This window comes from Balearica regulorum, chromosome 2 (assembly GCF_011004875.1).
Source record: "Balearica regulorum gibbericeps isolate bBalReg1 chromosome 2, bBalReg1.pri, whole genome shotgun sequence".
Taxonomy (NCBI): Eukaryota; Metazoa; Chordata; class Aves; order Gruiformes; family Gruidae; genus Balearica; species Balearica regulorum.
The window spans coordinates 98,799,884-98,827,635 of record NC_046185.1 but is presented as its reverse complement, the minus strand read 5'-3'; the positions used below and the strand labels follow the sequence as shown (position 1 = coordinate 98,827,635).

At 44.3% G+C, this 27,752-nt stretch overlaps 1 protein-coding gene across 12 annotated transcripts in view; it reads right to left on the bottom strand.

Moving 5' to 3' along the window:
- The window catches only part of ATXN1 (ataxin 1), a 234,219-nt gene extending 206,996 nt beyond the window's left edge, over positions 1 to 27,223 (bottom strand). For 4 of the 12 annotated variants that reach the window (XM_075745053.1, XM_075745049.1, XM_075745058.1 and 1 more), the window contains exons 1-2: positions 26,923 to 27,223; positions 20,539 to 20,659 (exon numbers count right to left, since the gene is read on the bottom strand). The gene's annotated coding sequence lies outside the window, so the exon portion shown is untranslated. Of the gene's footprint in view, positions 1 to 18,549; positions 18,616 to 20,538; positions 20,660 to 26,046; positions 26,242 to 26,407; positions 26,526 to 26,922 lie in introns of those variants that run through there. The other 8 variants (XM_075745052.1, XM_075745056.1, XM_075745059.1 and 5 more) reach the window with 6 other exon arrangements.
- Between the last annotated feature and the right edge of the window lie 529 nt (positions 27,224 to 27,752).

Genomic DNA, 27,752 nt, shown 5'->3' with positions numbered 1-27,752 from the left:
GTGTTATCATCCGATTTTATTGGACCCTCCTTCTCCTGGCCTACTGCTTCCCTCATATCACTTAGGGTTCCTCCCATTCGTTCCTACTTCACATCCTTGAGGGTGGAAGATTTCTCAGATCACTTTCCTGGTTCAACTACTAATAAACTCAGTGGAAAAACTCCCTTGACACCAGTGGGGATCAGAGTAGGCACTTGCCCTGAGCTCGGGTGTGAGCATCCTGCACACCCAGCAGCACTTCACCTTAGTCGGCCTAAAGGATGCTTGGGAAAAGCATTTTGATGCAGATTTCACATTTGCTGATCACGACGCTGGAAAATACAGTTCGTGCTGTCTCCTGACAAAAAGCCACGCTGCATGTTCTTCTCTATAAAGCGTACACATAGGAAAGTACAAATACCTTTTCTAGTAGGTTATGCAAAGTAGAAACAGCCTCCTGGTACTATTACAGCTGACTGGAAGCTAAAAGGATAATAATTACACAGTTCACAAACTCCAGCAAGGCTCCGTCAGTCCTGGCTGTGCTAGCACGAAGAAGACTGCCCTGCCACCACGCGTGGGCAAGGCCCACCATGGCACCAGAGGAACACAGCTAGGAAGGGCAGGCAGCTTTCCCGCCTGCCCCACAGGCACAACCTGCTGCTCCTCCTCCAGCGCCCTGCACCGCGCAACCCACGGGCACGGGACAGGAGCAAGGCCGTCCCCATCCGAGCAAGAATCCTCTCCCATACATGTCACAATTGTGCTCCATCTCAGACTTTTCCAAGCATCAAACCTCCCGCTGAAGAGCATTTTCCACTCTCTTGCCAGCCTGGCTGTTCAAGACTAAGCAAAGCTGCGGATGACTCCGCAGCTCACTCCACGTTATCATGTCAGTGGGTTGCTGTGAATTCGTGACAAAGGAAGAGAAGCGGCACGCTCAGACACGAACCAGGCTGAACTTTCAGGACTGGTTTCTCCTGGTTCAGGCCCATCTACTGGGAGTGCATTGGAATTTTTAAAAACCTGACACAGATAGTGCAAAAAAGGAAAAAAAGGATTATTTGCATAACACCTAAATAATGAAATGAGGGCTTTTTCACTTCCACGCTTCAGTATCTCAAAAATGGCCAGGGGAGTATTATCATTTACTACAAGGTCTGATGAACGGATGGATTCCCACAAACACTGACAGTAACAGTTTATTCCCTTTCATAATGAAAACAAGCAGAAAATATTTTACTCCGAAGGATGACTCTTCCAGCAAACTCTTAAGTTCTCTGAAAACAGCCATAACTACAACACTGCTTACAGAACATTTGGTGACTTTACAGATGTTGTGTGTCAAGCATTACTTTTTAAATAAATTCATTAAGCTATCTTACCGTGTGTTCAAAGCCACCCAATTTAATTACTTTATTAGATCAATAAAGAATTTTGGATATCAAAAAAATGCACGTATATTCAAAGAGAAAGACAGAGGTATCAATCAACTGAAAATGTACAGGAAAGACACAGGAGAAATAATGTGAAAATGAAAAAATATAATTCATAGTCTACCAAACAATCAGCACACCAAAAAGATAACTTCACGATCTCACTTCACCTGTGGAAAAGCTGAGCAGGCTTTCAATCTTTTTCCATTTCCAAGCTCCCTAAGTTTTTCCCGGTAAAAGTGAATCCCTTCACAGAGTGACCGGGCGCCAGCTGACAGCCAGCTTGCTTTCCCGAGGGACTGCTCTTCAGAGGCAGCCTCTCCTCAGCTGGTTCACAGACCACAGTCACTGGTCACTACTGCCACCACAGAGTACAAACTAAAAACCACCATCACACTGCAAAACAATTAACCGACAGCGCTTCACAGTACGCGACCTCCAGTGAAGACTGCAATGGTGTGTACTTTCCCCGCAGCTACGCATGCCTGGTGCGGGTGGCACTGTTGTATCCACGATACCACGTTGTATCCAATTACCCCAAAAGGGCCAACGTTCCTAAAGGATGGGAAAATTTGGGTTATAGACCTTATGCAACATTTGGGGTGTATTTAAACAATCTCCAAGCTTAGCAATTAGTTGCCTTAACATTTTCCAGCTATCCTGAAACTTTACGGAAGGCACGCGGGCTGGCAGGCAGCCCCACACACGCCCGATCCCTCTTTCTACCTCATGCCCCAGCTGCGCCACTGGCATTGGGCACCCACTTGGGATAAACCTGACCCCGAAGCAGCAAGGAGCAGCAGGAAAAAACCCTGTGAGGAGCAGCCGCTGCCCCGGTACAGCGGGAGAGCTGAGCACAGCGTGGTCCTGTGAGCGGGGAGCGCCTCATCGCACACCATCGCTCCAGGAAACGCGGTGAGGCTGGGGATGCAGCCAGCCTTGATGCTCAGGAGACGTGGGATGGTGGTGTTAGTCCGGGAGCCGTGCGGCCAGGGGCAAGCCCAAGCCCCTCCCTGACACCAGGGGCTTCAGGAGAGGCTCAGCAGGCCCTGCCACCAGCATCTCCCCCACCTGGGAAAGAGGGACTTCATGGAAAAGCCACAGATATTATCTGAGGGCTAGCAGGCACTCACTGCAAACACAGGACAGTTTGCTCAAGGATGGAGGGGGGGCAGGAAATCCCCCTGCCCCACAGCCCCCTGGGGAAGTGAAATGCCCAAAATGTGGAGGACTTGCTGGATGGAGTCATCTCTGAAGTCAGTGGGATGCCTACTGGAGTAAGCTACAGGTATAATGAATGCATTTCTACTTAGTGCTCTTCATCACACTGAAATCCCACAAGTACCACAAAAAACTAATCAGCCTCACTGACACACAACAGCAAAGGGCGGGCAGGGGCAGACGGCAGAAATGAGAATCTGGTTGCCCGCCTCCAGGCAGTTCCTGATCCCTCAACAGCACACAGGCAGGCGAGGTCCCAGCTTTCACCATTTCAGGCAGAAGACCCCCAGGGCACTCCCATACCCCACCCCCTGGTTTCTGAAATGTCCCCCCCGGGAAGGACAGACGTCAACCTACTCTTGCAGGGTTTGAACCCCTACCTACTCCCAAGGGTTCACATCTGCAATAGGTGGCTTTGACTAGAGACGTAAACAACTTTTTTCTCCTTGGGCAACTGATGCCAGGTGACATATCTCCAGATTAGATTAAATTAGGCTGTGATTTTGCATGCTATCACTTTTTCTAAAAGGCAGGGTAATAAACTGCGCTCAGGGAGGCAGGGCATTCAGCTACCAGGCTTCAGTATTTCACGCGTATTAATCAACAGACAGCAATAATGTTAAGAAAAATTTGTGGGTCACAGTCCTAACTTTAAGGTTTTAAAATCACTAGCTGGGAAACCCACTCCCCAGCTGGCTAACGATTCAGCTTTAAAAGCAAACATTTAATAATTACTTAGTAGAGGGAAGTTGTGGACAGTTACACCTCTGGGTATTTCCAAAAATGACAAGTATTTTAAAATGCAAATTCACAAATTCTGCAAATTCTGCAGCATACATAATTTGAATATCTAGTGTACATCCTGGTCACATACCATATTGCTAGCAAATACCACAGTGCAAACAGTTTTTCCAAGACTACATATATCCCCAGTGACACATTAGAATGTAGTTTTAAACAATAACACAAAGATAAAAGCATGTTGTGTATATGACACATTTTGGAGCAGTTACCATATGCAGTCAATAATCTATGGATTAATAAGGCCCTGATGTACAATAACACATTGGCCACTCAGAGCTCCACGGAAGATTATTCCATTCACCATGAAAATTAGCTGAGGATTAGGCATATGTCACAATTTTTCATTCATATTTTTAACTTGGTCAGCTCTAAGATACTACTGTTGGGGTTTGGGAGGATTTTTTTATTAATCTTATTCTTTAAAGGTCTGATCCTAATTCCATTGACTTGCACTACCATCAAGGGAGCAGGTTCAGGCACTAAATCAGAAGATTAATGTTATCTTAACAATCTACTCCTGTGTCCCTAAGAGCAGCTATACTACAGCATTTAAAAAAAAAAAAAAAAGAGAGAGAAAGATTCATTTAACCTATTATCCTATCACTGACAGTAGATGTAGCTGATACTTTGGGAAACAGCTGAATAGAGCAAATATAGGATGTAAAAAAGAAAAAAAAGTAGATCGTTTCATTATGATTACTCCCAGTTTGGGCTGTGTTTCTGGCTAGTTCAAAATTAAGATGCTTTTCTAAATCTTGGCGGTAGGAACAGGCAGTAAAATAAATCTGTGTAATCATCTGCAACAGCAACCCATCTTGTAACAGGCCAAAGTCTCCTATTTTATTTTCTTGGTTTTTATTTAGAACAGAGGTCTGGATAGTTCAGGTGAATAGCTGGCCACAAAACAAAATGTCATTCACTAGTTACAACCTAACCTAAGGTGTGGGAGATTCACCCTCCAATCTTTGTCGCTCTAGAGGCTCCCCGTACAATCATCAGCATTTGTGCCTGGGCAAAATGACCTCAAAGTAATAACAAACTGGAATGCTTCCAGGACAACATTTTCCATCCACTCTGTACATGCTGTGAATCACTTACAAACCTCACAGCCCTGGAGAGTAAGATCTTCACGTGTTACTATCTTGTCCAGGTCTCCTTAGTGACAACGAGATTGTCCCTAATGAATTCAACAACTCGCGCAGACTACACCACCACTGGCATCACCGGGGGGGTCAGGAGTCTGCCCGGTTTGTACATGCACAGCAGCAGCAGGGAGCATTTGCATTTCTTAATAAAAGTGCTGTTATTTCACCGTTCGGACAGGAATGCTGACAATTGCCAGGGATCCAGGATTCCCCAACATCCCCCTGCAAAAGGTACCTCAGAGGGGTTGTTTCTGCATAGGTTACCGCTGCTGAGACACAAAGGCATCGCAGGGGTTCTAGCAACCTGCCCAATTCCTCCTCCTCCTGCTTACAGTGGATAACACACGGCTGAAGGGAGCTGCTTACACTTGGCAAAGCAGAATGGTGCAACTTTGGCACAAACGTGTTGCAGCACCTATGACTGTGAGTATATAAGTATTTCAGAAGGGAAACTGTGCTTTAGTTTTGTTTGGTTTTTAAATACACACCTCTCTTTTTAAATTGTCTAAGCAGCTTGTGCAGAGAAGAGTATTATACAGTGCAAAAGTATGCTAAAATTGCATTTGCATTTTAAAGATAAAAGTTACCATTAATCACATCAGAAAATAAGAGAGTCTGAAAGTGCAAGATGTATTTTTGAAGGGAAAAAGAAGTCACAAGTACCAAAACACTTTCAGAAAGGAGGCTGACAAACTTTTCCTTCCTGTCCCCAAAAAAAGAAAACTCCTTTAACTAGTTTGCACATAGCTAAACAGTTAGAATCAAACTAGCACAAACTACACCGGCAGTACAAAGCCAAAAATGTGCTCTACATACTCTGTGATAAGGAATTTTGTAAAGCCATGTACCCATCAGCACTATCACCAGCTAAGTGACTTACCAAATCATCTACATAACAACATAATTGCCAAAAAGCTATCAAGAAGAGATTTATCAACAGCAGGGTACCATCCACAACAACACTGCACTATGCCGAGCAACAAACAGAAATATTCCTGTTCCTCACATGGGCTTGGCTTTGGCTGGCCTCTTCTGTTAGCAAATGACAGTATCATTAGTGATTTTCACCAGTCTCCATCTTTATTTTGCAACCTTTTGGGGGGAAGTTTGTTATACTGTGAATGCAAAGAGGGAACAGTCCTTGGGCTCCATCACGTAGGTAGGCTGCAACTCACTGTCTATTTGTATGTGAAGTGCTGTGTTCTCCTTCTGATGTCACCACACATTTTTGTAAGAACCAGGCAAGCCATAATGAACTTACAGTACGGGACTGTGCACTCACTCATCAGCACAGAGACATGGGGAGAGCAAGCTTGCTTGTTAAAAAAAAGGGACAGTCAGACCTACTTTGTGCTTAGAAAAGAAAGGTCTCTGTTGTAAAGTAACCCATAGCCCAAACTTCGTGTTACAGAAGATAACCTACCATACATCTCAAGCAAGTTTGAGAATGGACAGTAAAGACTATACATCCCCATGCACCTTTTCTTGAACCCGCATACACTCACATAGTTGTACAAGTGAATCCAAACCTCTTTGCAGCCCTGTACTGTTAACCTTTTTGAGACAGTCTTCATCAAACAGCAGATGGGGGAGGAGCGGGGGAGGACAGAAATAGACAGAAAAACAGCTCTCTGCTTCCAACTTTACCTGTATGGGGATATTCCCAAAACTGGATATAAAATGTCCAATCCTGAAAGGTAATTTTGCCCCAGTTTTCATGGGGCATTTTTTCAACTTATCTGAAGGACTTTGAAACTTTTCTGTCTTTATCTGATCAAAATGCTGTCCCTCCTCCTGCAGTCCTGGCATTCTTTGTGGTGAGACTGTTTCAGTATCAATATCAATATTAATATTCAAATGTCAAGTTTGTGACACTACATTTCCTGTGCTATTTAAAGCATTCAGAACAATCATTATCCGTGAAATATTAAACAGTAAATTTTTGCTACCTGCTTACAATTTCAGCAGCCCTAGCTGGGACAGAACAGCACGTACACCAGTCACATGCAATTTTACATAGAGATGTATTGTTCAGCTTTTCTAGCAGTACTCACACATTTCCCCAAATTGGCTTCTGTTGTTTTTAGCACAGCTACACATTTATTTTCTTTCTGGAGTGCAACTGAGCCCTGAATATCAATTGAATTTATAGTATTTAGTGTTTCAGACTTTTGTTCCACGTATATTCCCTAACTGATAACAACTTTAACATATAGTGAACCACTGAGCTTTTATATATATATTTTTATGGAATAGTAATTCTTTCCTTTATCATTTCTACTCCTCTTAAAAAAACACAACAATCTTTCATTTTTGCTTTTTTTTTTTTTTTTTCCTGTTTCAGTACTTAGTTGAGTCTCTCTCTCTTTTGTAATTATCTAGACTGTGGTTACATATCTTTGGCTATAAGGGGTATTTTTATTACAACATGTAGGTGTCTTTAAAAGCAACATACATTAGAGCTACAGAGCTGAGAATGTATGTTGCCTACCAAGCTGCCAAAGTTTTGGAGAAGCTTCCACGTAGTAGCTCAAACTGAAAATAATGAATGCCTATTCCTGTATACAGAAAGGTGCATGTTAATCAGGTAGATAGATTTTTCTCTTTGTCAAAGAACAGCTTTACAAGGAATGCACAAAAAGCATGTCGAGCCTTCCATTAACAGACAACACTACAAGCTACAGTTCAAAAATGAAACAGCCCAAATAACTCAAGAAAAGCTTTATTTTCAGTGTATGGCTTGATCATGCAATGAAGTACTTCAGTATCATTGTACAGGTCAGTTATTTCCACAGTTCTCCCCTCTGAAACTGGAGGCTGACTTCAGAACGTGCATGCATCTTTCAGTCTTAATCAACTTCCAAATTTGAGCCAAAGGGGTCTGATCCTAACCCTCCGAAAGTCAACAGAAGGAACGCCAGTGGGAACTGGGCCTAAAACAACATGTCTACAGTAGTCAACAACTCTTGAGTTATACAAATACTTGCTAATATCTCTATACTGACCGGTCATCAACATTTCCATTATAATCCTTGTACTTGGGGACGTCTGTATGTTGGATGCTATCCATACTTCTCTCCAGCCAGCTGAAAGGAATTGTTTTTGAGTGATACATGGCACCTCCCTCTCCTCCGGAGACCTGCAGACAACTAACGGAACCCTCATTTTTCACACAAATCAACAGGATTCTACCATCTTAGGCTGAAATCCGGTTTATCTGCTTTGCTACAATGTGCTTTTGCAGGGTCATAAAAGGAAGCTTTGGTTTTGTTTCAGGAAATCGAGGGCTACCAGCCTTTTCATGTAGCATGTCATGATGTGAAATAATCAGGGCTAGATATGCAACAATGAGGTTTAAACAACAGCTTGTGAATAACGTGCCCTGCAATTCTTCATCATTCTGTTTACACTGCATTGAGAGTTATAAATGAAGTAATAAACGGCAAAATCCAGCCTGCCAAAATAAGGAGCCTGTCACAAATGCTTTTTAAAAAATAGCAAGAGTAATACTAACATCACAACCAGTATTCTTCCCACTCTGATCAGCAAAACTATCCTTGAATTTGATCTCCTGTTGCACCCAGAAGGACGGCTACGTTGGTCTACAGAGCCACCACACTATTACAGCTGAACTGATCATTTTCAAAGTGTTTGAACTACCTTGAGCATGAAAGAAGACATAGAAAACCAAATTCCACTCGACGATATGCAGTTCATACCAATGTTAATTAATTCACATTGACAACATAAGCTGAAGCTGTTCAAAAAAACCCATTATGGTATATTCTGGAAACAAGTACTAGGAGCAAAACACAGAACTTGGCTTAGTTTAACCAAGTTTATACATCTTTCTAAAATGAGCCCGAGACTTCCTTCTCCTTCCTGCTCCTGGAGAGATGCCAGTATTAGGCCCACCAAATTGCTTGATCAAGAATCAGCTCTAGAAATAATTCTCCTCCTTTCTGCAGAAATCAGTTGTTAAGAGAGTCAATACTCACAGCTTTCAGCAGCAACGCAGGTAAAGAATGAGTCAAACTGCTTCGTGGCCTAGTTGAGAGGTCTAGCGGAAGGAACAGGGCATACATGTTGCCCCCAGCTTTTACAGTAAAATATGATCATTCCTTCTCTTGACCTTCCAGGAGTACTCTGCATCTGCTCATTCATCTTCAGGCCTCCCTGGGCACCTGGAAGCTGAACCACGCGATGGACAGGCATTCGCAAAATGGTTCTACCCCCACCCCCCGAAAGTGAAATATAATCCTGCTGAGGAAAACTTGCTCTGAGACCCCGGAGCACCCTGCTCTGCAGAAGCTGGGCCAGAAACAGCACGACGGACACCAGTAACACAGCACTAGCTAGGTGAGGTGAACCCTATGTGGAGGCTCGTAGCAGGCTCTTTCTCTAGGGCAGAAGCTTCTCAGTGTTTTCCCTGAGGCACGAACACACAGACTTCACACACTTACGTTTGACAGGTGAGCAGCTTTGCTCTCAGTAGTAACCACAGTTTCTTTTGAAGTCCTGAACCAAAGCTAAGAGATGACCCAGGTCAGTATTCACACATCACACACCACAGCCCCCCTCAAACACAAGGAAAAAAAACAAACAAAAAACCCCAATAAAAAGCCCAGCTACAGAGTAAACTCCACTTACACCACAAAAGCTCTTATTTTCCATGCCCATCCAAGAACACAAATTGTCCAAAGACTGAATACCAGCTCTCCACAAAGGACCTCTGAGCCTGTCGGAGTGTCCCAGCTCCCCGCTGGCTCTGAACAACCGGGCACTTGCATGTAACAAAACTGCCCTCAACTCGCTACAGCAACACACTTAGCATCCAAACGTCAACTTCTTTTCATTGCATACTTGTTCAGGTCTCTCTAAAAAATACACATGAAAACTTTACTAGTCGGAAGAGAAATCAGTGGCCACAACTGCAAAGCGCCGCGTTGCTAGCCAGAGACGAAGAGCGCACAATCCGATGCTGAATGACTGCCAGCAAGGAGGAGCCCCAGTTTTAAGGCCTCAAAAACCACTTGGAAAGCTGTTGCCTGGCTGATGACATCCCTGCTGAAAGGGTAAGGCTTCAGAGCAGCGCGCGCAGCAGACTGGAAGCACGGCTCCCGTGCACAGCCGGCAGAAGCTGCAGAGCTGAACCGCCACCCGTACTCTGCGAAGACACCGTGGCGCATACTCGCGCTGTAACGTGCCTCTGAGAACCTTTTATGAACCTCCCCGGTCATAAAATTTAATGGCTGTATCGGTGAAACTGTAGTCCACAGGCAGTGAGCACAATACGTGCTAAACTCCATCCGAAATTAACTGGTTTGTAAGAAATTTAAAAACAAAACAAAACAAAACAACAAATGAAGGATATGGTAAAACTCCCATCAAAAAAAATTAGTAAGGGCAGTGTCTCTCTGAAAAAAGGGACAATTTGGCATTTGCAGTGTGTACAAGATGTCTTCATACACTTTCCTGATTCCTTGCCAGTAACTATTCAAAAAAGACCACTTAACAAGCAAACAGGTCTTCAGCACAACAAATAATAAAAAAGAGAGCAAAGCTTGTGCTATTTAAATATCATGAAACATTCTGCTAATCATGCACAGATGGAAGTACAGACGCTTCTGCCAGACGCCTTGTTCAGAAACTTTGCTCTATTTTTAATTATTTGATGCACAGAGGACCTGTTTGCTGATTAAAAGGGCATTGCCTTTAAAAGGACTCCATCAATATGGAGTCTAGTCTTGGTTTTAATGGAGGATTTAAAAAGTAGTAGCTCATACCTCCCAGCTCCCTGCACCAGTTCTTATAATCTTACACACATGTGATGGGGTTTTTTTTTTTCAGATGCTTCTCTCACCTTGGGAAACTGTCTACATAGAGGAAAAGTGAAACTAACTATACTCAAGCTATTGTTAAATATGCTGAGTAAATCCATTTGGAAAATGTGTATTTTCCCTCTAACATCCTTTAGTTTGTATCTATTTTGGTGTTACCTATAACAAGAAGGGGTATCAATTTTCAGATAAAAGCATTCTTTTTGACAGTTTTCCTTTCGGCCAAAAGCCTAGTTTTTTATGAAAATGTATCATCTCCAAAATTATCAACCAAAATACTTACTAAATTGTTGTTTTTTAAATCTACTATAACCACATTATCATGCCAATAGTCAGTTCTTGGCAAAAACAGTGTGATACACGCACAAAAAACCCCCACCACACCACAAAAACACACTCCCATGTTTTCACTTCATACCTTCTGTGAACTTCACTCATTCAGTGGTATGGTGCTTTATTCCTGTACTTCTCCGTAGCAGGCCAGGAATTTTTCCTTCACTGAAGAGCCTCACTCAAAATGCATACCATGTTCAATTTTTTTTCTTTTTCTGAATGAAGTGCTTTTCAAACATTCTTTTTTGGTTTAGTTTACATTTTATCTTGAAAGTTTTGCAACCTGCTACTACAGAACTTTGCCACTGGAGCAGAGTCCCAGTATGAAAACAACTGGAAACCCAAGGAAAACTGCCCAAGCTGCTACTTTTGTCCCACCAGTACAACATGTGAAAACTATATTACATTTTTAAAGCTTACTAATGTTAACAATTTGAAGTGCTGCTATTAACACTGTAAAAGAACCCTTTGATCAGCAGACCATGATATGATAATAAAGTAACAGTGACCCCATTATCTTATGAACAAATGACCCAAAGGGAGTGGCTCCCAGCTGGTGTTCAGGTATAGAGAAAACAACTGAATTTTTATTTTTAACACTGCCAGCATGTAATATTCTACTAACAGATACATGCAACTGGTTTGTTAAAGACCAGCTGACAAGCCTGTAAAGCAAGATGCCTGCTGAAGAGACGCTGCAGCTGGAAGCCAGGGAAGACTGGCAGGGACTGAAAATCCAATGTTCAGCCAGGGAAACGAGCACCCACAGTGAAGCTGCAGAGAAGAAATAAAGGGGTTTTTTCCCCATGAGGAGAAGGGGAAGGCTGCATGGAGTGAAAGGCTTGTCCAGGCAGATCATCGGGGTTGCAAAGCTCAGAATCCAGCTATGACTAACGAGGAAGGAAGAGAGGTAGATGAAACAACATTCAAATTTGCAGTTCTGCAGAAAATTACTGAGGTATTGAAACCCTCTGAGCAGAAATTTTAGACGCGCAGAAACACACACAAAAAAAATCAAGCCGAAGAAAGGGCCAACACACAATCAAAGTATCGTGCAGGTAACAAACCCGGCGAGGGAGCCGTACAAGTAGGTCAGATACGCAGCAGCGAGAACTGCTGAGCACAGGAGAATCTCAGTAGAGAAGGGGGTGAGGAGAAAAATTAATTGGCCAGCAATAAAAGAATAAAGTCTGGAAAAGGTTAAAAAGGGACAGAAGGATGAAAGAGCAAAATACTGCTTGGATTAGTCTAATTCACCAACACATCCTCCTGAAGCATGGGAAGACGACCAATGACGCTTTGAGGAACAGTTTTCATTCCCTTTTCACTTGGAGGAACAGCCAACGCTCAACTGCCACAGCACCAACCAAGCAGCGTCTGATCAGCCGTGCCAAGGTGCCGGCAACAAGTCCAAGCCCAGAGGGCCCCAACAACCCCCAGAGACCTCAGGCCGGATCCCATGCTCTGTCACACTACATTTACACACCCGTGGCTCCATCTATACCACCCAAGTAAGTAAGGAGGTGGGAACCAGACCCTTATTCCACCGCCGCCTCTGGCTGAGCGGCTCGGTGCAACGCACAGCCCGCACGCTTCACGTGAAACAAGATCAGGAGCATGAAAACCCGGTTGCTGCAGCACAGGCTGTGCAGCACGACATAGAGACACTCCGGCTGAACCGTATAAACAGCACCAAACACTGCAGCCAGCCAGCTGACAGCTCAGATGAACGCACTTCATAGCAGAGCTGCACACGTAGCAGAAGTGTGTCTTAGTTTGCATTTCTTCCATTCCATACAGCCAACGTGACATTCAACAAGTTTGACTCCTTAGGTAACAGGGGCGTACTTGACTGCTGCTGTTTAATGTATTTCAGATGCTTACTATAAACTTTCTACCCAGCTCGATTTTCCTTAGGGCCCTTTCTGGCTGTACTCTAACAGATAACAACATCTGGATAGTAGTGGCATGTAACAAATGTCACACTTCCACTCAGGAATTACTTTAATTCACTCAGTCACTACACACTGTATTGCCCCTGAATCTGCCACTGAGCTGCAATCAAAATAAACTGGAGGTGACCGATAACTGGTAGGACGTACCCGTGCCGGTTTACATCATTCTCGTAGCTGACGACCAGGCACCGGGAGCGAGTTATTCTGTCAGCTAGTGCAAATATGGAACAAAATGCAGATTTTTACTCCTTCTTCAGTCCTTCCTACAGTATTGTAGTATCACATATATTTTTAAGTCAATACACAATATACTTGTGTGCTATCCAAACAAGCACACAGTGCAATATTAAACTATAGATTATTGGTCCATAAGATCCATCATCATCCTCTTTCCCCATAAAACAGAACGCAGACCTCAAAACACATTACAGAGACAGCAATGCCATGTCACTTATCTCCCCACAATTTAATTAATCAACTGTCAAGTTCACAAAGGAAATCACAAGTGATTTCCAAGACAGTATCAGCAACAACAAAAATATTGGGCCAGATCACAGCAGAGATCCGAGAAAATTTAGCAAGACTGATAAATAGGAAATCTGAAACTCACAGACAAGACCTAAGCAGAGAGCGGAAGCAGCTTCTCAGTTCTGCAGACTAGGAAATGCAAAGGCAAAGCGTTTGCCCAGATCCACCAGTTCGTCTTTGGCTATTCCATCAGCACGTGTTGCTCACAGAGGAGTCATGCTAACATAGGCCAGGGTAGTTGGTGGGCGAAAAGGGAGAAAAATACAAAATCTAGGATGTATTAGTTCTCTCATTTGCAATAAGGTAGGGGGGAAGGTACCATTTCATTTGGGTGTCAGGGAGACAACAGCAGTTAGCAGAGAAATGTCCACTGTATGTTAATGAGCTGGGTTTTGTTTGTTTTAAACCAGATGCTCAAGACATTAGCATGCAATTAAAAACTCATATTAGCTGGAAGATCATGTTCACGACATTCAGATGGTAGTCTTTTACTTGCATAAATATTGATAGAAAAAAAAACAGTATCAGTGTGTCTGGGGCCAAACATTTTACTCAAAAGTTCAATCTTAAGGACAAGCAATATTGCCAACCCTGGCCGAGCGAAGAAAATACCCTGGGTCAAGCCTGTAGTCCTTAGGCACAATGTCTCCTGAAATCATAGGCAACGCTGCCCGAGCAGCATCTCGGTCTTTGGGGAAAAGCTGCTAAGCTCAAAGAGGAAGGCGAACAGAGGGTGGTTCAGACAATTCACAGCTGGACGACTGCCACTGCAACCTTTCGCCTCTGAGCAGGCAGTTGAAGACCAGCCCAAATCACCGTCTAATAACTCTTTGGTTGCCTCTGTAAAATGAATCTGAAAGCGGGGCTCGGGATGCAGGTCCCACCGCAACAGCTATAATGGTTTGTAAAAGGATCTGCCAAGGCACAACTCCCAGGTGTATAAGTGAACCTTTCAGAGCACAGGTGGGGCATTCTGCTCATGGTCATAGTTTTCTTTTCTGATTCTTATGGAGGACTTCTGGTCTTGGCAATGGCTATACAGCACTACCTGAGATACCTTAAGTCATTAAAAAAATGTAAATAGGAAAAAAATAATTTAAAAAAAAAGAAAAAATGGTTCAATGACCTTCTGTTGGGTTTTAATTGCTTATTTTATTATGGTCCCTACTTACTGCGTTTTTGAAAATGCAAATTTTTTTCCATCTTACCCTCTTGCATCTTCGCTTTTAAAACATGACATTCTGTAGAAAAAAATTATCCAAAAAGCAAAATGGAACTTATTTTTGTATTAAATAAATTTTAAAAATAATCACCCAAGCTTCAGCAAACACAGAGATAGAAAGTAATTGTGTTCGTATTTGAATTCTGTGCTTCAAGCCAACTTTGATCAACTTGATTAATATTCCTTTCAAAAGATTTTATAGCTGGTGTACTTCATGAACACAATTAAAGTAGATTAATCTGTTCTGAATACCATGTTTCATAAAATTACTGTTCCTCTGATTAATTTTACAAAAACCACATGTAACTATGTACAAATGCATTTTTCTCATTGATAAAACAAGCCTGTGACGTAGCTTCCAGTACTGGCCAAGAGATACCATTGTGAATATCTAATAAATCAGCAAGCCTGATGATGCAATGTCATGTGAGCTAATACACAAAATACTACACTTCTTATGCAAGTAAAAGGAAAAATAGCCCAACTCTCAGCTTATAGCACTGGATCAGCTAAAATGCAATTCTTCAGGTATCAATATCTGTGGGATAACACCGCCAGCTACTCAAAGTGACCATAGCTGATCCACAAACTTTCCTCTACTGAAGTCAACAACAAAATTTTAATGAAATTCAATAGCATGGTTTCACACGGTTGAATTTCAGAGCCACCGGGTCTGAATGGGACCCATCTGACCCTTGATCTGCAGGAGAGACTCACTTTGACCTTAGCGGGACTGCCCTGAGCAGGCTGATGTCACTTCACCCCATAAATCCCCTCGCCTGGCGCTGTAGCTATGCGCTGCTGAACTCAGGTACCCTCTAGGAACACTGCGATGTTGTAATTAGCAGTGAGACTTGTAATGCATTCCCCAGCCAGAAACAAGGGTTGCTGTGGCCACTAGAGTAAAAGATTGTGAAAAGGGATTGGGGAAGAATACAGACAGGCAGGTAACAGTAGAGAAAACACAGTGGTAATTTAAGTATCTCATATTAAAACATCAGAACCATCACCAGTATCAGCTGAACTGTCAAATATATATTACAAGAAAATAGTGAAATTTTTTTTTAAAGAATAAAATTTCCTTTAAAGTGGATTATTTCAGTGGACGGGAGAAATGATGCACAAAAGATACCTCTGACATAAGCTTCTACTTCCTAATGTCTAAACTGTGTTATGTTCTGATTTTTGGAGAAATTACGTATTTAACATCCTGTTTGCAGTGCAACAGTAATCTAAACCCCTATTTTATCTTTTTTTTGGCAAATGCTGCACATCACTCATGTTAAGCTTACCGTTAACTGCAAACTTAACATGTCTTAGTGTGGTTTCAATGTTCCTATGGCAAGGCTAAACAGCATTTAGAAAACAAAAACAATGATATCCCCAGGCCCGCAGTGTAGTTTCTGAAGCACAGATTAAGCACGGTATTCTGCTCAACAAGCTCATCACTGTTAAGTAACTCATCAGAAAATAAAGAGGGAATTATCAAATGGGAATTGCCAAGTAATTAGTTCTCTGAAGCAGATGACATACAACTGTTAAAGGGAGGGGCTTCCCTGTTAGTCATATGTCAGAGTAGAGCCTACTAATCTGTAAATAAAAATGCATTACATATGATTAGTGCTATGGGTTTTTAACTGCTAGTGGTACATGGAGAATAAACTTACAACTTCTTCTAGTGCAATAATCCACTAGGATTTTTTTTTCCTCTGGCATACAGTGAATATTTAAACCATTCTAGAGCTACTTGCCACCAGACTATCTGGGGAAAGCTATGAACACAGCACAGTACCAGGGAGCGGATGTGCTCAGAAGCTAAGGAAGAGGAGAAATGCATTTACTATCATGTTAATTTGAAAAAAATCACTCCCTACTCAGCTACTACATGTGGCACTGAAAAGGAACCGCACCAATGAGAAAATACTCACTAGCGCAAAATTTCTGAGCACCGTAAAGAGGGATTAAGCCTGCTTTTTGCAATTATCCTTCTCTACTAAAGCCCGACTGCCTTTCAAGTAGCTGGCCTCACAGAACGTTAAATTTACAAAACTACAAGGGCCTTCACGCGTGGGTACCTGACAAACAAAAATGTGGTAACAGTCACAACCACACTCCAATACGAGTGAGAAACACTTCAACATTTGTACTTTTTATAGACTGAAGAGTGACTCAATACATCCTTAAGTCAGGTTTTCAGCTAGTCCCAAAATGCGTTGATCACTGCTAAGGAACGCATCAGAAAATAAAGAAGGAATTACCAAATTTGGGGATTGCCTCCATCGCAGTACCTCACACTACCAGAAGCCCCTCAGCCAACACACTCAAAAGCAGATGCTGCCACCTGGGCTAACTTTCAACCAAAACTATACCCCTGGTATCAAGGGCTAACTTTCACCCAAAAGCACACCCCTGGTACGGAGGCGCGGCAAGCCCCATCGGCACGCCCCTGCCCAACACACACAGCTGAGAGAGAGGGCAAGAGGAGGGCACGCCGAGGTGCCGAGGCACATACACAACTGCACATCACTTCTAGTCATCTCACTGCTTTCGGCTCTCAGCACGTAGAAGTTCTCCATCTCTCTAAAACTTACTCTAACATCTGAAAGCCCACACTTTAACACTAACAAGTCACAGCGTTGGGGACAGCAAGTCTCTTATGCCATCTGCAGATAAACCATTCCAAAATAGAAGTTGAATAAAACCTGAGGTCTTGGCTTATATCTCTTTATGAACACGAGCCTTGTGTTTTTATGTTATACAGATCACTACACCCAAACCCATTTACACTTTAGACCCTGTTACAGAACTTTCAATCAGATATCAGACCTTCAGTATCTGCTGAAGGAACAACAGAGCAAAAAACGTGAAAGGTCAGGGCTGAGGCGAGGGGTAGGGCTGAGGGGACCGCAAAGCCTCAGTTCGAAGGCGTCAGTCTGCACTCGTGTCACTGCATTTAATTTATCTTAGAGTTATTCACTTACATGCAAAACAAACAATTTAAAAAAATTTAAATTATTTCTAATTACTATCCAATTATACCTAGCTCACATCTCCATTTCACTTGTGCTCTTAACACATTCAAAATCTCCATTGCCTCCTTTTTTTTAGCCCTGCAGCCACTGTAGGCTTTCATAAACAGCATGAGAGGGAAGAAATAAAACCAGCTATGATAAAAGGACACCAATAGGGCAATCAAAAAGCCACCATTGGACACACTAATGTATAGATGAATTAGCTCTTTTTATGTTCACTACAAGTATTTTAAAAGGGCAGATTGTTGTCCATTTACAGAGAGCAGTAGCCAGAAGTCTGCATAAACCAGAAATTATGTCTTATGTAAAAAATAAGCCACATTAGGTAGTGTAGAGACATACTTATGGAAAATTCAGCAAAAAGTTCTTACAAATGGGCTGCGGCTGTGAATGCAACCTGATACTGTAATATGATTAATAGATAGCAAGTGACTTGACCGTGGAAAAGATTAAAAAGAAGTTTTTAGTTGTTAAAACGTCCAGTATCTCATGCAAAGTCCTCTCGACACAACTGTTTAAAGGAAAGCATTGAGTCATTTGCCTACGTGGAAGGAGGCAATGCACGCTCTGAACAAATAAGAATGTCTATGTTTTTTAGAGCAGGCTAAAACTCACTGAAGTCATGACTAAAAAAAAAAAAGCTGTATGTTTATTTATTTACTTTTATTTTATTTTTACTAAGCCCCCTGTCCTTATTCAGCCAAGATGCTTAGCAAGCTCTGCAAGAATGCTGCTTGAATCAGAAGGGTAAGCACGCCTGGAGCTCGCACACAGCGGCGATGTTACTCCCTGAAGCCACGCACATTCCTCACGCGAGTAAAGCCACAAACGCGCGCACAGGGCCATCTGGCCTAAAGTAAGGTTTCCAAGATCTGATTTTGGATGCGTTCAAACGCGTCCGATGTTCGGTCCCTCTGACAGACTCCGTGGTAACAAGCTAGGTCTGCCTAAAACAGAGCAGGGCTGCTGCCACCTTCACCCTGAAACAAATGCGAAAGCCAGAAAGACGATGGGTCGTAGCACACGATGCTCAGTCTCGAGCTGTGAAACCTACCTGCGGCTGCTCGCTGCGCGGCGCCGGGTCACGTTTCCTTCATGTGTTACTACTGTGAGCTCCTGCCTGTTACATCCAGCGACAGAGAGAACGTTTGTAAGCAAGGCAGTCTCAACCCCAGTAACATTTATTTCACTTATTTAGTCATACGGTGGCCCTGATTTTGATCATTCCCTAGAGAAAATGAGAACTAACTAATGAGGTCAACAGAGGTACCCCAGACTCAGGTACTAAAATGTCCAACAACAAGAAAAGAAGTTGAAACAAATCTAATCTAAGGTCCCCAAATACAGCACTATACTTCAAGCTGCACTGGCACAGAAAAAAGCAGTATAGTACTGTATTCCTGTCATGCCTCTGCATCAGACTTAACTAGGTTATATTTTTTATCCAAAATGTTTGCCTAACACTTAATATATTCTTTCTCATGCAATCGCAGGAAATGCCAGATGCTAAAATATTCGAGGTGACTTAGCAATACATTGTGCATAACACAATCTGATTATTCATAGGATTTGACCAACACACTATAAACAATTACTTCTTCTAATTAATGGATATAAGCCTTGCCCCTAGTAATCACTTCTGCAAATAAATACAGTTTCATACAACCCAAGCTAATGCTGAAAAAAATGGAACACTTTGTGGAAATGATAACGTCGTAACAAAATGTTTCCTTCTATTCGATCTCCCAAGTCAATAGCTGCTACCAAGTCAGTTTTTTTCCAAAACGGAAAGATGAAATGTGTCAGCGCACGGGCACTTTGTCTGGTTTTTCACTCTCAGGAAATTCTTATTGCTCCAAAGAGATATAGTGGTTACAATCCACCCCCACCACTCCAGCTCATTTGCAAACCGTAACAGGCATGTCTTTGCATGTAACTACTTGCTCAGACAACCTCCCTTTAAAGCACAGCACCCTTCCCTGCAGCCACAATAAAATGTAAATTATGTGCTGCATACTTTTCTATAACATTAAAAAGTTATTCTGCAATGGAGACTTTCTGATCAGCCCCTCATAAATACGATGCTATAGTAATTAAGTTTTCTGGCTGTAAACAGGAAAAAAAAAAATCCCTGGATTTTCTGCAAGCAACCAGTACATTTCATTTTCTTTTACTTAAAGACACAGGTAATTTTCTTATGATCCTTTATCTTTTTCTTTTTTTTTTTTTTTAAGCATTAGCATTATTGCCAATCCCAAGCACTCAAAAAATCATATAACTGGTCCAAAAAACCAGGCTGGCTTAATGACAATCAGATTAAAGAAATAAAACAAAAATTTATGTTCTTTTTATTGGCAGTATGATCATTGAGTCTTGAGACTTGGTTTTTTCAAGGTATTCTCCACAACCATAAGAGAAGGAGAGAGAGAAAAGAGGGAGAGCAGACCAATATATGTGCACTGTTATGTCCTGACTGGCCACAGCATTTCAAGGAAAAAAAAAAAAAAATCAGAAAATTGAAAACCTTCCTCAAACCAGAGTAAAAGACACCCAGGCACATCAGCAGTAACTAGGTATCCTGGGGAAGTATCCTTATGCCAGACAAAGTCTAATGCACGGGAGGAACTCAGGACACCGGAAAAGTCAAGCAGGCTGCAAGCAACAAGAACCACTGAAAATGGTCATAAAAGTGCAGAAAGGATTTATACAATTTTACGCATGGCACTTTACAACAAAAATCAAAGCCTGTAAACTTTTCCATTCACGCTATCATCTTTTAGTAACTGAATATGCTCTGACCTGAGGTGAGCATAAAACCACTCATCTGGAACCCACTGTCCTGTAAGTCACCGAACTGAGTCACCAGAGTTAATGGAATTTTTCTAAAGAGAGTTTCTCAAGGACCTCTACTGCCAGGCGAGGGAAGTACAAACACATCACGGGTAGGTAATCGCACAGACACCAGTAAGGTGTCCACGCTGATTAAAGCCCAGAGCAGACAGCTTACGCTTGTTAGAGGAAATAAAAAGCATTATATTCTCACCTTATTGGCAGTGCATGTCTGTACGGTGAGGACAAAAATGAAGGTGGTCACTGTCCTACAGGGGTCAAGAATAAATTCACAGCTTGTACTGCTTGCCCATCTGGTTTGGCCTGCGATATGACTGTTGATCCAGAAGTTGAGGGGAGGGAAACCAAAACAAAAAGAAACAAAAACAGCGTTAAGAGTCAATTTACAACATGCTATGACATCCCAATGAAGACTGAGAGAGACTGCTTTTGCTATTACTCAAGCACAAATAAACTAGATTTAATCCTGCAGACAGAGCACATACAGTAGAGAGCAGAGCCCATTTATTCAAACTGAGTGCTCTTTCCTTAAATGTGATCTTAATGAGGTGAAGAATCGTAAGCGAGTTGAGATGACTGTCTTCACTGCGAAGAGAATATGTTTGATTTGAGGAGGGGCATCATCCAGAAAACATAACTGCTGCAACTACTACTATTAGGTGAAAAATAATCAGCTTTGGGAATATGACATTACCTTGTATGTTATTTTGTCACTAACGATGGCATGCTAGAGTCCATGCATATTACTGCAAATTTCCAAATAACATAAACAAAGGAAAACTACCAATGTGAAATTTTTTTCTATTACTGTATTTTTGCTTAGTAAAATTACAAAGAGCCAGCATTGAATTTCTGCTGACATCACATATAAAACAAAATACATTTTGTTTTTTTCACTTGGAATCTCACCAAATATTTTTATCACTCTTGGGACAATAAAAGGACTTAGTGGGACCATTTCTCCCTCACTGAGAAGCATTTTTGTTGTTTCAGTTTATGAGCACACTTACTGGTTCCTATTTATGGAAGGATTTACACACATACTTAACTCTAGATAGGTTCTTTAATCAATCCTCATTCAGCAAAACCCTCACTGGGACACATACTAAAGTAACTTTGCAGACTGGGACCAACGCACACACACAGATTTGCATGTGTTGTACAACCACCTCAGACTACAGCTTTGTGGGGGAAAAAAAAAAAAAAAAGCGTTACATTCTCAACACATGCACTGAGATCAAAATGGAATTATGGTCATTGACCCGTTTTTTGTCTTTTTGCAAAAGTCAGGAGTGTGCAAAGTTTCTTACATTTTAAAACATTAGTCATTCAGCAGCTCAGCCAAAACCAAGTAAAAATCTTCAACTCCTCTATATAAAGAATGTGAACCACTGAACAAGACCCCAAAATATATTGCCTTTGTCCAAATACCTATTTGCTTATTTATCGCACTTAGAGTCTTGCACAAAAGTAAAATGAAAGGATGAGGTCAGGATTTTCAGTTTGCACAGCTTAGGCTATTGAAGTCACTGGAATATAACACGTCATTTCTTTGCAATGAAATCTTTACCTGTGCCAAGCCTGTCGTACTTCTGTTTCTCATGCTAATTATATTTTTATTTGTTAAAGCAGAGTTGGCTACAGCAGTCTCAGAAGAGACCTACAACTAAATCTGTTATCTGCACCCTGTGAATTGTACACGCTGTACCTGCACGGTCCTCCAAAGCGGCCAAATCATTCACAAGCCGTATGCTCAGCCGAGGCTGTCACACAGCCTGACTCCTCTCGAGTGGCATCAGCGTGAGCTGCCTCGCACGCTGGAGTACGTTTGCAGCCAGCCAGTGCTCTCAGACCATCTATGCAATTCTGACACGCATTTCCTTTAGAGCCTGCCATACCTCTTTATTGCGCTTCCCCTTCAATTAGTGCACCACAACAAAAGCAGCACACTCGATGAACAATGACAATGACAATCCTGACTGCCGCCTGCTAAGATGCGCTGCTAAACTTCAGCAAGGGGAAAATTAGGCCTTGATTTTGGTTTACTAGCTACATCACTAAAACAATTATTTTTCAGTTCTAACGTTTAAATCCTTAGTTGCCTTTCAGGTGACTGCATTTAAGTGTCCATTTTCTTAATTAACAGGAAACTAGGCCACTAGATCTATTACATAAAGATTTTTGTTAAGTGAAATTCCAGGTCTCTTGTAAATGTCTTTTAAAACAAGACTAGTTTTTCCTACCTTTCTAAATAAATTCAATCAGGCCAGAAGGGCAAGGGAAAAAAGTTGCACTGTTTATTTTCAAAAAGTCTTTTTAACTACGTATATATGGCCTTTTTGAAAATAATTACTTTCTAATGCTCTCAGCCACACAGGTAATTTGTCCTACAATAAAATATGTATAAGCAGCATGCAGCACACAAAGGCTCGCTCTACAGGAGTCATCCTGCGCGCGATTATTCCACTCTCTCCAGCCAGTCCTCCTAACAGGCTCTTCTATTTCAAGCCACCTCCTCAGTACGGAGGCCCAAAACAGAGGTGGTCCTGCCGAGCAGAGGATATTCTCTCCTAACGAGAAAGGCGAATTAGTCGAGGCACTGAAAAGCTGCACTTCAGGTGCAGGAAACTGCCCGCCAACTCCCCGTCCCTTCACCCCTCCGAGGAGAAACGCCTCTGCTCAGCAGGCGGGCTGAGACCTGCAAACTCGTCACACCAAACCTGAGACCGCCGGCTGCCTGGCACCGCAAGAGCTGAACCACCGACAGGCATTTCTCATTACCTCCTCCAGCTCTGGTGCTTTACCATCAGAGTGATTAAAATATCTATTTTACTGAGATATTTCTGGATTGCATTATGTTCCAGCCTGGTACTACAAACGCTCAGGAGCTGTGGGTGCTGGTGATTTCTCATTGCTGAGACGTGAAATCCTCTGGGCCAAGTTCAATATCAGTGTAAGTGCACGCAAGACTAGTGACTGGAATAGGGGTGTTAAGTGTCTGCAGAAGTGGTTAACACAGCTCCTTAATCAGGCAAAAATCCTACTTAAGCCCACAGTGTTTTTTGCCGTAAAAAAGATATAGAGAAAATAATGGTGATATGCAGCAGATCACTTTCTGAGCTCTGTTACTCTACTACATGCCTGGATTAAGTCCAATAAATGGAGTTATTCTAGATATACACCCATGTAAGTGGCTCACAATCCTGTCCCCTGGAGTCACTCCAGATTTATGACATTAGAACAGAGTGCCAAATTTGGTGCCTTTAAAAAATTATACCTACGTTTGGGAAAAAGTGGCTCAAAAGAGTGGTGTCCAAACACTGGGAATGCAGACAAATATACATTCCTTGGTTAAATATATTTTTAAGAGCAGTATGCAGTTCAAAGCTAATCAGAGTGCATATTTTCTCAAGGTAGTGCTGACTTTGTGGCAGAAAGTCTCTTGCTCTATGGCTGTAATATTTTGATGAGCATAGATTAAAAAAAAAGGCAACCCCCCCCCCCCCCCCAATATTGGAAACAAGTTATTTACTGATGAGAAAATTGGTTTGAATAGTATATACTCATGGTTTTTTATCAGAAGAAAATGAACAACCTATAACACAAAATGGTCTAGACCTTGCTAGGAACTACGAAGAGGCTTAACAAACCTAAGTGACAATAGTGGTATCAGGTATCACTGACTTTAATTTTACTGCAAGGTGTAAAATACAGTACGTGAGTGGAGAATAACAAGCCTGTGGCCTAAAATATGAATGCTGGAACGGGAACTGTTACCAACTCACAAACACTGTTACAGCCACCAAACAGTTAAAGCAGCTGGGGGCGGGGGGGGGGGGGGGGGGGGAGGAAACTCCAAAGAAACTTTTATGCAAGCTTTTATAAGCCAAAAGCATTTTTAAAAAAGTACCACACCTTTGTTAATTTGCTAATAAGAAATGCAAGTGGAACCGTGGAATTGGCTAACCTGCTAAGCGTGCCACGTACCGTCCCATCTGCCCGACACTCCAGCAAGGCAAACACGACCCTTCCCAAGAAGTTCAGCTATTAGGAAACCACCACCGGCATCCCACAATTTTCGGCAAGCCTGAGGCAGTGGCCGTGCCGGCCATACGGTACCGACGCGGCACAGGCAGGGCTAACGGTAGCCCGGTGGGTCGCCAGCCAGCCAGCCGCACGCACACCTGACTGGACGGTGAATACCGTCTGTTACCATGGCAGCCTGATCTAATTACATGACTGATCAGGGCTAGAGTAAGCGCGCTGAAAGCCTACACCGCTGACATGTCGCTACATGATGGGAGAGACAGGCAGGCAGGCGAGCGCGGAGGAAAATCTATCGACCTCTGCCTTATGTAAAAAGTGAGGAGATTACAGCCACCCTTTAAAAAAACAAAAAACCAAAACCAAAAAACTGCTGCCCGTAAAACACCGGGTCGGTTTTACCAACAAATTAGGTGCAATAACGTGCAATTACAACTTACTATTATCTCGCAGCATCACAAAAATAACTACGGCGTAATATTTTCCCCGGCCATTCTCAATTTCCCTCTCCCTCATTCATAACCCTTGCTCCGTATCATAAAACTGAACCGTCTCCATCACCCGAACAGAAATAGATTAACACGAAGCCGGGATTTTCCTTTAGGGGAAGGCTTCGTTTGAAACTGAAATTAAAAGTCCTTGACTTCTCAGTGTGTCAGCAGAGTAACTCACTATGCCTGACCACATCTGACACGTAAAGTAACCATTGCTGCATAAAATACATAACCATGAGCGTAAAAGGTTAAAGTGTAACCTGCATTACAAAATATGAATTTCTTTACCATATGAAAGGGAAAAGGTCTCCAGCAAAGGTCATCTACCCGCACCCTTGCCGATTCGTACACAGAAAACATTTGTACGGAGGAAGGTTTTACAAACCCGGATTTCTTCATCTGGGCGTAAAAGGAATGCTTAAAATTTTTCCCCAATTCTATCTGGAGTTCGGGCTCACGGGGGAGGGATGCTGCTCGGAGGAGTCCCTATTACACAGCATACGGTAAACAAAATAAAAATAGCCTGTCGCTCTCCTTATCTACACAGTGCATTATATAACGGGCTTCCGACTTGTTTTCTTTTCTATTATTACTCTTCAGTAATTCCTCCTCTTCAATAACATGTAAATCGCTCCCAATTCTGTCATTTTATTATTATCGCTATTACTATTACAGTAGGAGCTAACATTTTCCAGCATGCTTTAATTTAGACTTTAATATTCTTAGGAATTACATTGACGGATTCAGCACCCACAAAACATACAAGGGGTCATTTATTTGTTTTCTGCCGGTAAATCGCGATGCCTTAGGCAAAATAAAAAAAACCCAAAAAAACCAAAAAGCAAACAACCCCAATCCCTACAACCCAAGCACCAGCCCGACCCAAGCAAACCCCGCGGCGAGGGGGGAAGGGGGTAGGTGAGCGGCAGGAGGGCTGCGGCCGCCGGCGGCGGCGAGCGGAGCCCCGGGGCGGCGGCAGGGAACCCCGGCCCCGCTCCCCGCGGGAGCCTCGGGACGCCGCCGGCCGGACCCCGCGGCCGCGGGCAGGCAGCGGGGCGGGGGCGGCGGCCCCCCGCTTCCTCCCCCCCCTCTCCCCGGGCCCTCCCGCCCCGTCCCTCCGCCGGCGCTGCCCCTCCCGCCCCCGCTCCCCCGGCCGGCAGTACCGGGTGGCGTCTGCAGCCGGCCTGGGCCCTGAGTGAAGCGGAGCGGGGCTGCTGCCGGGCACATCCCAGCCCCAGCGCCGCCTCCTCCGCCGCCGCCGCCTCCTCCTCGCTTCATTCACCCTCCGGCAGCCGCCCAGCCCCGTACTACATACGCCGTGCGGCGGCGACCGACCCTGCCGGCACCCGGCCCCGCGCTGCGCCCCGCCGGGCCCGCCCGGCGCACACGCACCGCACGCCCCCCCCCCCCCCCCGCACCGCGCAGCCACACACGCACACACACGCCCCGTGTCGCCACACGCACGGCACACAGCACACACACACACCGCACCCCCCGCACACACGCGCAGTCTCACACACACACACCGAGGCCGCCGCATCGGGGGCAGCCGCGGCTTGCAAAATGTCCACCGTCCCCGCGGCCACCCACACCCCGCCCGGGCCGGGGAGGGGGGGGGGAGGAAGGAGGAAGGAGCTGGGCAGGGGGGGCAGGGCTGTACGAGCGGCTCCCTCCGCAGGGCCGCCCCGACCCCACCGCCCGGCTGCTGCCCCCAGCTCCTGCGGCGGGGCGCGCCGTGCCCCCGCACCCCCGCTCCGCTCCCTCCGCCGGCGCCCTCGGCCATTTCGCGGCTGCCCCCCCCTTCCTCCCCCGGGGCCGAGCCCGCGGCGGCAGCGCCTGCGGGCCGTGGCGGGCCGGGGGCGGCCGCAGCGAGGCGGGCTGTAGCCCCACGGCGGGGTGGGCAGTGCGCTCCCCTCCCCCCCCCCCCCCGGCCCCGTGTTTTTCCAGCTGGAAATCGCCGGCGGTTTGCAGTCTAAACAAGGGAAGAAGCCGGGGTTGGGGGGAGGCAAAAAGCAGAGGAGGAAGAAAAAGCCACTTACTGTAAAGTGTCAGTGGAGGTGGGGTTGGCGGGGGGGGTCAGAGAGAGACTCGCACATAAATGTCTTCCTAGCTGATCACGGGGCTTGGGTCTGCTTTTTTGTTTGTTTGGTTTTTTTCCTTCCCCCTGCAGTGACACAGGTCCGGGATGTCTCCACCACTGTAGTAGAAATGATGTCTGCGGTACAGAGCTCGCTCCCTCTCCTCTCTCCAGCATGTAAATGGGTAATAGAAGCCAAATATGGAGCAGTTGGCTGCCTCTGCAACAGCTCAAGGATCCTACTTCATGCAAAAAAGGGGGGGGGGGGGGAGAGAGAGAAGGGAGGAGGAGGAGGAGGAGGCAAGGCAACACTCTGGCAGGCGGCCAAGAGAGCCACACAGATTATTGCATACGCACAGCACCGCCGGGCCAAGGCGGCCTTAACCCTTTGCGGGGCCGCCGCACGCTGCCCGGGGCTGGCGGCGACGGGCCCGGGGCGCGGGCGGGGAGGGGAAGGGGGGGGGCTCGCCTAGTCACTTACCTCCTCCTTCCCCTTGTAACACTTCAAAGGCCGGGCTGGTACGCTACGGCGGGATTTAATCCCTGCGCACGCCGCTGTTCCACAGAAGTCCCCGCTCCTGTGGCAGGCTGCGTCGTGGGGATCTCAAAGCACTTTGCAGGCAGAAAGAAATGAGCTGGGGAGGGGGGAAAAAAAGAAGCAACCCCAACCCCAAACCTATATTGTTTAAGGGAGGAGGAAGAGACAGCGAAGCGTGCTGTCCTTCAGAGATGGCAGGGAATGCTGGTTTAAAGGATGCATGAAAATCAGTTGCTCAGTCAAGGCTAGTCTGT